The sequence below is a fragment of the Elephantulus edwardii genome, unplaced genomic scaffold, assembly GCF_000299155.1.
Source record: "Elephantulus edwardii isolate Elephantulus edwardi_28Jun2011 unplaced genomic scaffold, EleEdw1.0 scaffold00040, whole genome shotgun sequence".
NCBI classification, from domain to species: Eukaryota; Metazoa; Chordata; class Mammalia; order Macroscelidea; family Macroscelididae; genus Elephantulus; species Elephantulus edwardii.
The window spans coordinates 7,635,428-7,648,886 of NW_006399790.1; the positions used below are offsets into that span (position 1 = coordinate 7,635,428).

Sequence of the window (13,459 nt, forward strand, 5' to 3'; positions counted from 1 at the left end):
TTTCTTGGCACAACTTGGTGACCACGTCCAGGGCAGCTAGTTTTTATAATTTTCTTTGAGGTACTGTGTTCATTATTTACGTGTGGACGTGTGACTATTTGGTTTTAATTTTATAAAAGATGTAAGCTATGTGCCTGTATTCCTGTTTGCATGCATTATTGGGGGGGGGGTGTTGGAGTGGAGCATTCTTTTTTGCTTTGACATATGGATTCAATGTTTCCAGAATCATTTGTTGAAAAGTTCTTTCTTTCTCCATTGACATTGCTCATTTATAAAAGATCAGTGTTCCCTGGATAATTGCAGCTTTATTGCAAGTACTGGTGAATAGTGTTAGTTTATTAACTCTTTTATTCTTTAGGATTGTGTTGTGTATTCTGGGTCCTTTACCCTTTCTATTTAAACTGTTTGCTAATATCCACAAAAAAACTTTCAGGGGTTGTATTGAATCTATAAATTTAATTGAGAACACTCAACACTAATTCGTGTTATGATCCATGAACATAGACTCTCTCTCCATTGATTTTATCTTCTTTCATCTCTTTTTTAATACAAAGTTTATAGAATTTTTTTTTAAAATTTTATACTGGTTTACTTACAAAGTTCATATACATTGGTTTTTTTCACACCAGATTTCTCTCATCTCTTTTATAAGAGTTTTGTAATTTTCTTCATGAAGATTTTCTTATTTTGTTATTTCTGTATTGTGATTTCAATTTCACATTCCACTTGTTCATATATAGAAAGCAGTTGACTTTTCTGAATTACTCTTGTATCCTGCTACCTTCCTATAATCCCTTATTAGTTCCTGTAGGTGATTTATCTTAATTTGTTTGAGTTTTACATACAATGTCATGGAATCTGCAAATACAGTTTTATTTCTTTCTTCCCAGTCGGTATGCCTTTTATGTTCTCTTCTTGCCTAATTGTATTAGCTAGAATTTCTGGTATGATGTTGAAGAGGAATAAAAAGGATGTCCTGACTTTTTCCTGGCTTTCTCTGGAAAGCATCTATCACAATTAAGTATTATATTAGTTGTAGGTTTATGTAGATTTTCTTTATCAAATTGAAGAACTAGTTCTTGGTTTGCTGAGAGTTTTTATCATGAGAAAGTACTGAATTTTTTCAAATGTTCTTTCTGTATCTATTGACAGAAGCATAACTTAGGACAGATTTTAATTTTATTAATAATTGGCAAAAATGTGTGAATCCCCACTTTTTGAATTTTACTTTTGAAGATTAAAATTTGAAATACAAAGTAATAATTGTCATATAATGGTTATAGTTATTTTTTCCCTGATAGTATTTTCATTAGCTTATGTTATGATTATTTTATTGACTTTCTGTTGGAGGCGGCCTTTTAATTTTGTTTATTTTTTCTATTTTTTTATGATGACAAATAATGTAAAGCCTTTCAGTATAGCTGTTTACCTCATGTCAGTTGTGGTAATGTGTGTTTCTCTCTGTGTTAATGGGCAGTTTTAATGAGCAGTGTAGTAATTCTAGGAAACAGAGAAAAAGGATTTAATAATTGAAAATTAGGTTTAAGGGGGAGTTCTTCAAAAGTATGCTAAAATCATAAATCATTGAGTATTTTGGAACTCATTATTTCTCATGAGAATGGAGAAAATGATAGGACCAAACAGGGACATTTAAGGCTATGTCCACCTATGTAAATTGCTAAGTTGCAGCTATCAGCTCTATGTTTAGGACAGCCTTCATTGACTATTTCCATTTTTTTTTTACTTACACATATAATTTTTAGATTATACCTTACAGTTTCTTATTTAACATTATGTTGCTTGGAAAAGGTGTTTTGATTTCATTGTTTTTGCTGTTGTTAGGTGCCACTGAGTAGAGTAAAACTCATAGCAACCCTATGAACAAAAGATGTGAATGAACCCTGTTCTATCCTGTGCCATCCTCACACTTCCTGAAATATACTTTGTAAACATATTTTATCTCTTGTCCTGAATGATCATAATTTTTTATATCCTTTGTCGTTTTTATTCTTTTTTTAGCTAAAACTTGCAAATTATATTGGTTTTTCAATCATTCATATACATCATATCCTTTGTCTTGACCTTAATATAAAATATTTTATCCTTTTTTCATGGAGTAAGATACTGTCATTTTGCCCCAAACCTTTGACTCACCCATAAAGTCCTGAGTTCATGTTTTTTTTTTGCAGTTTTTTTATATCATACACAAAGACTAAGGATAAGATGAATACAGTGTTTTTAAAAATAGTATTTAGAAATTTTATAAAGAATAACATCTCAAGTGGCATAGAAAGGTGGAAATAGTCATAAAAAGGGGGAAATATTTGCTTCTAACAAATAATTAAGAGGGAAAATGTGATGAAATGCTGCAATCTAATAGAATTTTGTGTTTGGATTAGAGCCATGGTCCAGCTAAATTATACTCAGCCATGTTACTTCAATATCTGCAACTATAATATAGTGATTGCTTTTGTTATGATAATTTGAATTCCAGATAATTTTGTGAACATTTGATATATAATTATTCATTTTATGGTTATCTTCCCCTGAAAATGAAGCATGATATGCACTGAAGAATACTTGGAGACTACACTTTCAGTTTATATGATACATATTTTTCTTTATATGCCAAGAACTCTAGAATAAGAAATAAAATAATTGTTGTAATTATCATATGTCGTAGAGTTGGAACCAGCTTACAGCTGAACATTTAGTGGATTTTCTGAGGATATATGAATTACACAGGAAGAGATTGCCCATCTTTCTCTCATGGAGCAGCTGGTGGATTTGAAAAATCTGTGTCTGAGTTGGCATCCCAAGGAGGGTAATATGGATAGAATGAGATTCAGAAATCAGACTGCTTAAAAATTGCAATAGTCTGTAGTTTTTCACACGATGATTTGGAGATTCAGAAGGCCCGGTGAAATGGTAGTAAGCACATGGGCAGTATGCTGGACAAATCCTCTAGTGAAGTAAATATGGTTCCTTACCCTCATGCAAGCAGCTCTGGAGACATAGTCCATAGAGTGTTGTGTTGCAAAATGAAAAACCTCACCTGTGGCAGCTCGAATCCACTCTAAGGGAGAAAGATGAGTAATCTCCTCCTATGTGATTTACCGTGGAAGCCATATGGAGGGTCAACTATGAGTCAAGTCAGTTCTGGCTTAATAGCAATGAGAGAGGAAGCCTCATCAAACTTAACAAAATTAACATAATAAAAGAGAAAACAGAGCACAGATATGAAGGAACTATAGAAAGTGTTTCATCTATCATTTGGAAAATGTGAAATATTTGTCATAAAACCAAGGATGAGCAGATTAATTTGAGATACTATCAAGCCTCTTCAAATCACTGTATTTAGCAAATAACCTTAAACAATTCCATTTCTTTTTTCATTAGTTCTACTAGCAAAGATAACATTTGCAAAGTATAATTTCAGATAAATTGTTTGAAATGTCAGTGTACTATCAAAACTTTTATGTCAACTTCATTATTTCCATAAAGATTTACAGTGTTGGAAACTCAGTGGAGGGTCACTGTTAGTAGAACTGAGTCAGATAGCTGAATTTTGAGTTCAGCAGTTGAGTCTAGGTATAAAATATCTATTCACTGTCATAAGTGATAGGAAAAATCTAAAACTCGAAAATGTTGTACAAGTACTGGTTAATATTATTAAATTCCAGCTAAGCAAACAGTTGATAGAATGTTTTCAATGTTGGTGCCTGCCAGGGAAACATGTGTTAGCTCAGCAAGAGACATTCTTCATTTTCTATGAAAATACTCACATCATGAACTTTCCATTAATACAAATTAATCAGTTAACAAAGAGACTATTGTTTATTTCTCCTTTCTGCTGTCTCTCATGCCACAAGTTTATGCCTGTGAACTACAATCACTGCAAACAAAATCCACTTCCATCAAGTCAATTCCAACTCTCTATCATCCCCTATAGGACAGAATAGAACTGCTTCCTAGGGTTTTTGAGGCCTCAAATCTTTAAGGAGACTGCTTCATTTCTCTCCTGGGTAGAATGTAGAATATTCAAACTGCTGACATTTGGGTTAGCAGCCCACAGGGTCACACTATTCTGTAGGTATATTTGTGTTTTACAGTAAAAATGTAGATTCTTACTCAATTCTATAGTTAATGTGTTTCAGGAAGAGTTAAGAAAGTTATAGTTCTTCCCATCAACAAACAAATGGATAGAGAAGCTCTGGTCTTTTCACACAATAGAATACTATGCATCATTGAAAAACAAGAAACTCTTTAAATATTATACAAAATGGGTGACCCTGGAGGATATTATGCTGAGTGAAATATCGCAACCACAAAAGGACAAATATTGCATAGGGCCGCTGTTGTAAAATGGGATTGACATCGGGGTTGAGGGAAGACGGAGAAGGAGGGGAGGAATGATGTATACTGCATTGAAACAGATGAGGGAGAGAACTGTTTAGAAGGGATGTATGATTGAGTATTACTGTCATGACAGGAGTCCAGAATGAGGGCTACACAGTGGAGTGGATGTGGGGGGAGGGATTACATAACAATGAAAGAGTTTCTCTTCTCCTTTTCAAGGAGAAGAGTGAATGGGGGGGCTTCAGGTGGGCAGGGAGAAAAGTGCAACAATGAATGACTGGAAACCCTAAGTCTCTGTAAACTTTCATTAAAATTAATTTAAAAACAAGGAAAGAGTTCTTTTTTTATTAAATTTTATTAGTTTTAATGAACATTTACAGAGATTTTGGGTTTTCATTCATTCATTGTTGCACTATTTTCTCTACCTTTCTTCCCGGTTCGTTCTGCTTTCCCCCACCCCCCCTGGAAGTCTGTTTTAATTGTCCAATTGCCACAGTGCTTGTCAAAGCCAGTTCTGATTAATCTCCTTTGTCGATGTGTCCTTTGCCATTCCCTATCACTCCTCCCTGAGAGAGACTTCACCCTGATTCATAAGGAAAAGGGGATGGCGTATTCTCTTAGCTACTTCCTGCTGAAAAGGGACGCTGTGGGTTTCAGGGTGAATGTCTTCTCTCACTACTCCAAAGGGCCCCCTTGGCAGTAGGAAACACATAGACTATTATGGAGACTGATTTTGGAATTTAGATGCACTGTTATCAATTGTGCTTAGCCGTACATGTTCATATCCTTGAAGATGTATCATGGAAGTGTTGCAGCCTAGAAGATACAAATTTAACTAACAAGTTAAAAGTGCATGACTCAAAAATTGAAAAGCAATAATATTCTGAGTAGAGGTTCTAATAGTGGCACAAATCAAGTTACAGAGGTAAGGTGGTTCCATTGCCATCCTTACTCTAACTTAATTCTTTTTTTTTATTTAAATTTGTTATTAATTTCAGTGAAAATTTACAGAGGCTTTGGATTTCCATTCATTTATTGTTGTATATTTGTCCCCTCCCAAGGCTCCCCCCCACCACCAGACATTACCCTCTTGGCAAAGTAAAAGAAAAGATTCTTTCATTATTTTACAAACCCTCCCCCAGGTCCACTCCACCATGTAGCCATCGCTCTAGACTCCTGAGAGAGTTCTTAAACATTATACAATGGTAATCTCATAGTCTCAGAAATCCAAAGGATTTTTATTTAATCTGGGTATTGTTGCAACTGTTTTATATATATATATATATTGTCTATCGATCTATCGATCTATACATTTTCCCAACAACAATAGACATTGTCTCTGTTTGATAAGTCAGAAAATTATACCATGAAGAGCTTAACTAGTTGGCCTCAGGTACTTTAACTATAAGTGGTATTGCCAAGATTTGATACAAAATATATGTTGAAAAGCCTATGCTCTATTCAGGGATCTCTGGTGGCACAGTCCATACAGTGTTGCACTGAGCCTCTCTGGCAGTTGAAATTCAGCAGCAGCTCCACTAGAGAATTTTCGGCTATCTCCTCCTGAACGATTGAAAGCTTTTATAAACCTGAAAAGAGGGCCCACTATGAGTCACTTGTAACTCAACCTCAGTCAGAGTGAGTGAATATGTGCTCCTCCACTATACTGTGCCTCTAAGCTTCTGTAGCTAAAACTAAAGACTGTAAATTATCTACTTCATACGACTGTGTTAAATGAAGAAATAGATTCTTTTAAAAATGATAATTATATTGTATTCAGTAAGCAGTCAGCACCAGTTTAGAGTGTTACTGTATTGTATATGTCTATTGGACTCCACCTCATCAATGCTAAAGGTAGAAAAACACAAAGGAAAAAGTGAAGATAGTTAATTTTGAATCATTAATAACAAAATTCCATAAAATCAGTATGTTTCCATAAAAAGAAAACATTTAACTATGTACACCTTAAGAAGATGCAATGATTTTCATAGGCTCTTTGTCAGGGAGCTCTGTTACCTTAGTGGTAAGAAGTTGTGCTGCCAGCCTAGAGACACCAAGTTCGATTCTTCCAGCCAGTCCATAATGGAAAGTTGGGTAGTCTCTTGCCAAGTGATTTACTGCCTCTGAGAATTCACTAGAGGGTCAGTGTGAGTTGGTTTCTACTTGATAGTACATAAAAACAACAACAGCAATAATTGTAGGGGAGAGACTCCATTTCTTCCCATATTAACAACCACTGTTAACTTAGATTTAATTCTACTTTTAGTCAGAAAGCCATACAATATATAAAATGAGAACAGAGGGCAGGAGAAGATAGAGCCTGAACCATGGACCTCAACATCCCTATTTAGGACACGCACCTTCTAGGGAAGACTCAGAAGGACAATCTCACCAATGCAGAGAAATCGCTTCCCTCTTTGCTAGACACTGGATTTTTTGTCTTAAGGTTTATGTCACCCTTTGGAATGCTTCAGATTAACAATCTATGAATGTGCAGTTAAGGGAATGCTGATCAGCTTTCCTTCCACATCAGTTTGGCATCAGCCAGGGCCACCTTTTTAACTGTGTTTGAAACCATCAGGAATTAGTATGCCCCAGCATTGGAAGTAGATGACCTCTAAGCTGTCCAGGACAACTCTTCATTTTGCAGCTCTTGTGGTCTAAAGACCTCATACATGCTTTACTGCAGTGCCTCTCAAATGTTACTATGTGTAAGAGGCACCTGGAGAACTTATTATGAGACTGCAATTGAATCAGTCTGAGATGAGAACTGAGATTCTGCATTTCCAAGAAGTTACCAGGAGATGCCAAGATCAATCTCATTAACTACGCTGAGCCAGATCCCTATAGTTTCAATGTGTTCTGTACTGTTTTTATTTTTAAGTGATCATCTACATTTCAAAGATCTTAGCTCTAGAATATTTTTAAATGCCTCCCTTTGTGTGGACTGTATGTATCTTCGTGTCTACCAACCCTGTATCTCATTCCTTGAATAACAGACTACAACCTTAAAGATTTTGTGTTTAGCTTGTGATTCAGTGAAAACTTCATTCTCCTTGAGATTGCTCTGATAATCATCATTTATCACATAATAAAGAATTATAGTACTTCAATAATGAAGCACAATGCCAAGATTATAAACTCATCTGAATGTGTTTTCATTTAAATTAAACTCTTCGTTGCCCGAGAATGGATTATTAGTGACAGGTGCTTTGCATCTTGATAGAAAAGACACTAAGAAAATTGTTCCTGTTGTATTATTTTACAGTGTTTGCTTTATATAAATCTACATATATATTGGTATTATACAGGGGGAAATAATACATGACTAATTACCCATCATTTTAACATTTATTCAATAGTATTTATACCTCTAGAGATTTTAATATATTTCTATTAAAATCAAAGCAAACTTTCTTACCATGTTATGATACATGATTTGTTCCAGTTTGGGATCAGTAGTAGTCATCAGAACAGAGCAAGGGAACACTGCCTGGTTCAAAATTGGGAAGGGCATACGCCAGGGATGCATCCTATCTCCATACCTTTTCAACCTATATGAAGAACAGATTATCCGGGAGGCTGGGCTCTATGAGGAGAAATGTGGGGTCAAGATTGGTGGATGATTTATCAACAATCTGCATTATGCAGATGACACAACCCTGCTTGCTGAAACTGAGGAGGACCTGAAGCGCCTGCTGCAGAGCGTCAAGGACTGCAGCCTACAATACGGATTGAGGCTCAATGTCAAGAAGACAGAGATTCTCACCACTGGACCAATCGGCAGCATCAAGATGGATGGTGAAGAGATTGAGATTGTACACAGCTTTAGCTTGCTTGGTTCCATAGTCAACAGTCTTGGCACCAGCAGCCAGGAAATTAAAAGGCGCATTGCCATGGGAAAGTCTGCTGTTAGGGACCTCTCCAAAGTGCTGAAGAGCAATGGTATCTCTTTGGAGACTAACGTGCGTCTGATACAGGCCATGGTCTTCGCAATCACCTGTTATGCATCAGAGAGTTGGACAATGACCAAGGAGGATAGAAGGAGAATTGATGCCTTTGAGCTGTGATGCTGGAGAAGAGTATTGAGAATACCATGGACTGCTAGGGAAACAAACAGATTTGTCCTGGAAAGGGTTAAACCGGGTGGCTCCTTGGAGGCAAAGATTCTGAGGCTCAGTCTAACATACTTTGGACATGTTGTGAGGAGAGACCGGTCCTTAGAGAGGGACATCATGCTTGGGAGGGTGGAGGGACAGCGCAGGAGAGGAAGACCCTCTATGAGGTGGATTGATTCAGTGACTGGGATAATTGGGATGGGAGTGTCAGAGACAGTGCTATTGGCACAGGACAGAGCAGAGTTTAGGGCTGTTGTACATAGGGTCGCTATGAGTCGCAAGTGACTCGATGGCACATAACAACAACAACAACAACAGTAGTCTAAGATTTTCATTTTATTCCAGTGCAGGTATAAATGAAATTTATTAAGACCAACTAACTTATTGATTGCAAAATCATTGACTGTCATGAATGGTTAAGTGATTCTTAGGAGGAAAACAGGTGTTTTTTGGATTTTGAAAGACTGAGAAAATACCTGCTTCCTCAACATCTCACTTCCTCCTTATTTTAGTGATATTTCACCTGGGTTTGAATTACCTACTTAGTTGTTGTTGTTGTTGTTGTTTTTCTGGAGGGAGCGCTGATGGCTTAGTGTTAAAGAGTTGCGCTGCCAACCAATAGGCGTGTAGCTCAAATCTTCCAGCTGCTTTACAGGAGAAAAATGGGCATTCTGATCTCGTGAAATTTACTGCCTCTGAAAATCTGCTGGAGCGTCAGCTATGAGTCACTTTCTAACTTAGTGGTACACAGCAATGACAAAAACAACAATATATGATCCTGGTGCCATATTTGATAACAGAGAGTTCCTGACTTACTGTTTTGTGGCTTTTTTAAGATGCTTTTTGCCACTTAATTCTTTTCTATAGCTAATCATATCAAGTTGAAGGCATACTCATTTTAAATTTCAGAGCCTAATTTTGAATGGGAAAGTTGAGTTCCATCTGTCTGAGGGCACAGGAACAAGAAATGACTTTTAAAATATGATTCCTGTTTTGCTGTTGTTGTTCCTCAGGACTTCATTTTTATAAGAATATTTTCTTTAAACATATTGACAGTCAATTTGACAAGCTGTCGCTTCTGGCAAATGTCGCTTATTCCATGCGTAATTTCCAGCTTTCCTTCAACAAACAGCATTAGTCACCATATCTTATATTGAACGCCCCCTTTTAACATCAATAATATAAAAGTTTTGACTAATGATTCTTAGGGGCTGATCTCAGGGCCATAAAAATGAGCCAAGGAATATTTTTTTTTACTTGACAATGACAGTGGCCAAACCAATTAAATTAAGACAGAAATACGATAAAGGTTGATCGTTAACAAAATTGATGTTGGCAATTTAAAGAAGCAAGCCCAGTATCCCAATGAAAATTTGGCTTCTCACGATAACATTACAGAATTATCTTGTGTTCTTTTCTTGGAACAGTTATTTCTACTAATCGAAGATCTATCTGTGCCCTCTTCTACTCCAGTTCTGATTAACACTGTAAAGGGAAAATACAAGATCTGTGAATTCTTAGACTCTCAAAATGTGTGGATCTAGGAAACTTTCCTGAACTTTCGACTTGAGTCTCAGTCATGGTTTGATCTGTGAAAACTATAATGATAAAAACCCTGAGTCAAGAAGGCTGCAGAGAGAAGGTTAGTTGTTGGAGCTAATACATATTCCAGGGAAGCAATATTTTTTTTCTGACATAAGATTGGAAAAAGCACATAGGTTGTAGGGGAAAATCCATTAAAATGTTTGGGTTTTGGCAGAATACTAACTTTCTTTTATTTGGAAAAAGAAATCTTCTTAGGAAGTGGCTGAAAGGAGGCAAGAATGTTTATGGGGAGAATTTAGGCAGTTCTTGATAAAGCCCAAGAGTATTTATTTCCTCTCTTGGTAAGAATGAGATGAAGGGTACTACAGGAGAACCAAAATGTGCTCCATAATGGAGGGAGTGATCTACTTGCCTGCAGGGACATTAACAATACTTGAACAGCTGTTCATGTCTGTTACCCTTAGGAAATTTATCTCATCAAGCATACAGTGTTTCAACCCTTATTAACTTATTTCATAAGGCATTATATGTCTGACAGTGATCCCTTCACTCAGTGCTACTCTGCTTCTTGAAGGAGTGTAGTACGACCACGATGCGATGAACTGTAGCTGTTTCTCATTGGGTGATTGATCTTATCCCGGAAAAGGCCTCTTCTTCCATAAAATCAACGCAGACTCCTTACAAAAGGTGCTCCCAATATATGATGGGTCATGGGGAATTATTGTGAAAATGGATTCAATAACAAACATGAAAAGGAAAAGTTGAATGTTTTTCAAAGTGTGTGCTTTAGAATCAAACTTGTTAAATTGTAGCTCTGCCACTTAGCAGCTATTTTAATTTGAGAAAGACACATATCCTTTGGGAATTTCATTGTCCTCCTCTGGAGATAGGGACAATAGCAGTAACCCCCTTGAGGTTGTTGTTTATACAAAGTTAGCTATAGAAAAGGCTTAAACATATACAAACGTTCAAGAAGTAATAGGTACACAAATAATGCCAATCAAATATAGATGTTACAGCTGACAAATATGCTTAAAATTCTACAAGTTAATCTGTAGAATACTGAAATGACTGAAAGTAAGGTAAGAATGCTCAGTTTTCAAATTTGAGAAAATATATTAAATTTAAGTATCTCTGCTTGGTTAACTTTACGTATTTGCATGTATAATTAATTATTTTAGTTTTGTCTTATTATATTCCTGAACTAGCAGACAGTAAATTGTATCATCCAGATTTAAAATGTGAAGACAGAGAAACAAATCAGTGTTCATGGAATTCTAAGGCCTGATCTTTTTGCAAATACAATGCACAATATCAGATACTTTCTGAAGTTCTTTTTACCTTACCTTCTTGGTGCTCCTAACAGACCTGTCATTTATTACGAAATCAGCCTTTTTAACAAAGCCATTTTGAGGCTCTTGTCTTTAGCCACACTCAACAGATTTTTAAATGGTTGTCTTTTCAAATCTCAGTCTTGCTTGAGTGGGAGTAAGATGTCCTTGGTCCATGTTGTACAGCCAACCGAAAGGTCAACAGTTCAAACCCAGGTAGCTTCATGGGAAGTCTCTTCCCGTTAAAGATTTATAACCTTGGAAAGTCAGTGAGATGTCACTATAAATATCAACTGACTCCCTAGTAGTGGGTTTAATTTTGTGGCATTCCTCACTTACTGTTACCTAACATTTAGTATTTACAAGGACAGTGAAAAAAATCTACCATGCGAATACTTTGTACATTAACAGTATACATGTGGCAATAGTGAACTCCAAGTGCAAGGTCAGCTGAACACTGAGTGCAGTTGCTAAGGTTCTGTAGCACCTCAGGAGGTCCGCATTTCTCTGTATTTGGGCTGTTATGTAATGAGGTAACTTGGCAGTTACATAATGTAGCTATGCTTCATTTTGTGATCTGACGTGACAATCCTCCGTCTTTGCACAATACCTGTTTTCCATAACAAACTCTGTTTGGACTAAAACCGAAATTGAGAGGGAGGGTCCTACACTTTGTTAAATGGCAAAATCTGTTTTCTTCTGTGCAGTTGAAGGTTCCTTTGAATGTGTCATTTGGCCAATGTTGCTGCTTCAAATCTTCGGTTTTGTCAATGATGACAGTTTTCATGAGGTAGGTGTTTGCAGTGGAGTTGTTCCCGTTAAGGAAATAGTGCTGTTGTCTTCCAGACATCATTCAACCCTATTTTTTTTCCTACCTAGAGCTATAAATGTCTGTAAAATCATTTCTTCTGACAGCAGCAAAAAAGGGGTGGGGGGGAGAAGAACAAAAGCTCTAGTAAACTTGGAGTTTTTGTAATTTTGAGGCATTGCCATTTCAGACTGCCATTCCCCCTTCAAAGCAGATATACAAAGAGCTGAGGGTTGAACGGTGACCGGTGTATTCGATGTATTAATGTCTGGCGATTATCCAGTTTGTACCAGACTGCGAGACTGTGAACAATAGCTAGGCCAAGAACAAATTGTTTCTGGATGAGCCTAAAATCGGGCTTTTTGTTTCCTCGCCCTAAACTGAAGACAGATGGGCTAGCAGTAGCCGATGATAAAGCCAGAACAAAGAATAAGCAGCACTCCTTTCCAGCACATCCTCTGTGGTTCCCTCAGCACATAGAGGAGTCACTGCCTTGGGAGTGTTTGACGAGAATGCCCGTGATCTGATTCCTACTGTGAGTACTAAACTATGAGCTAATACATACAACTACTATGAGCTAATAAACTCTACCTTCTCCAGTTTTAAAATCTTACCAATAAGAATAGGGATACTGTCCTTGTGAGGAGGGACAAGAGTAAGGAGAGAGGAAGGATAGGGGCCAAAATACCCTACTGAGGTATTACTGAGCAGAAAGCTCCTCCCTTTGACACAAAAATTCTGTGGATTCATGAAACAGGAGTGAAAATAGATGTGAGCTCTAGAACTGCAGGTTTTACACTGTGTGGTGTTCAGGCGACTGTAATTTAGTGAGCTTCACTGACCTAGTCTGCAGGGGATTGCACCTCTAACCCAAAGACCATGTCTTTCTGGCAGTTGGAATCCACTAGAAGCTCCTTGGAAGAAAGATAGGCAGTCTCCCTCCACCTCCTGTGATTGACACCTCAGACTGGAGGGAGGGTCAGCTATGAGTTGGTTCCAACTCGATGACGATGAGAGAGTGAGCGATTTAAAGACTCAGTGTGAATGCCCAGAGTTCATCCATTGGATTGTTAAGAAACATCATCATTTAAATCCTAGTTTGGAAGGACAGAAAATAAAGCAGCAAATGGAGTTGCTTTCATAGTTAAAAAAGTCATTGCTAGATCTGTCTTGAAGTACAATATTGTCAGTGACAGGATGATATCTATACGCATACAAGGAAGTCCAGTGAATACCACTATCATTCAAATATATGCACCAACAACCAGAGCCAAGGAAGAGGAGATAGAAGATTTTTA

General features: G+C 36.9%; 1 protein-coding gene across 1 annotated transcript in view; it reads left to right on the forward strand.

Moving 5' to 3' along the window:
- The window catches only part of LOC102861291 (interleukin-1 receptor accessory protein-like 1-like), a 1,697,309-nt gene that overhangs the window by 397,329 nt on the left and 1,286,521 nt on the right, over positions 1–13,459 (forward strand). The window lies entirely within an intron of this gene.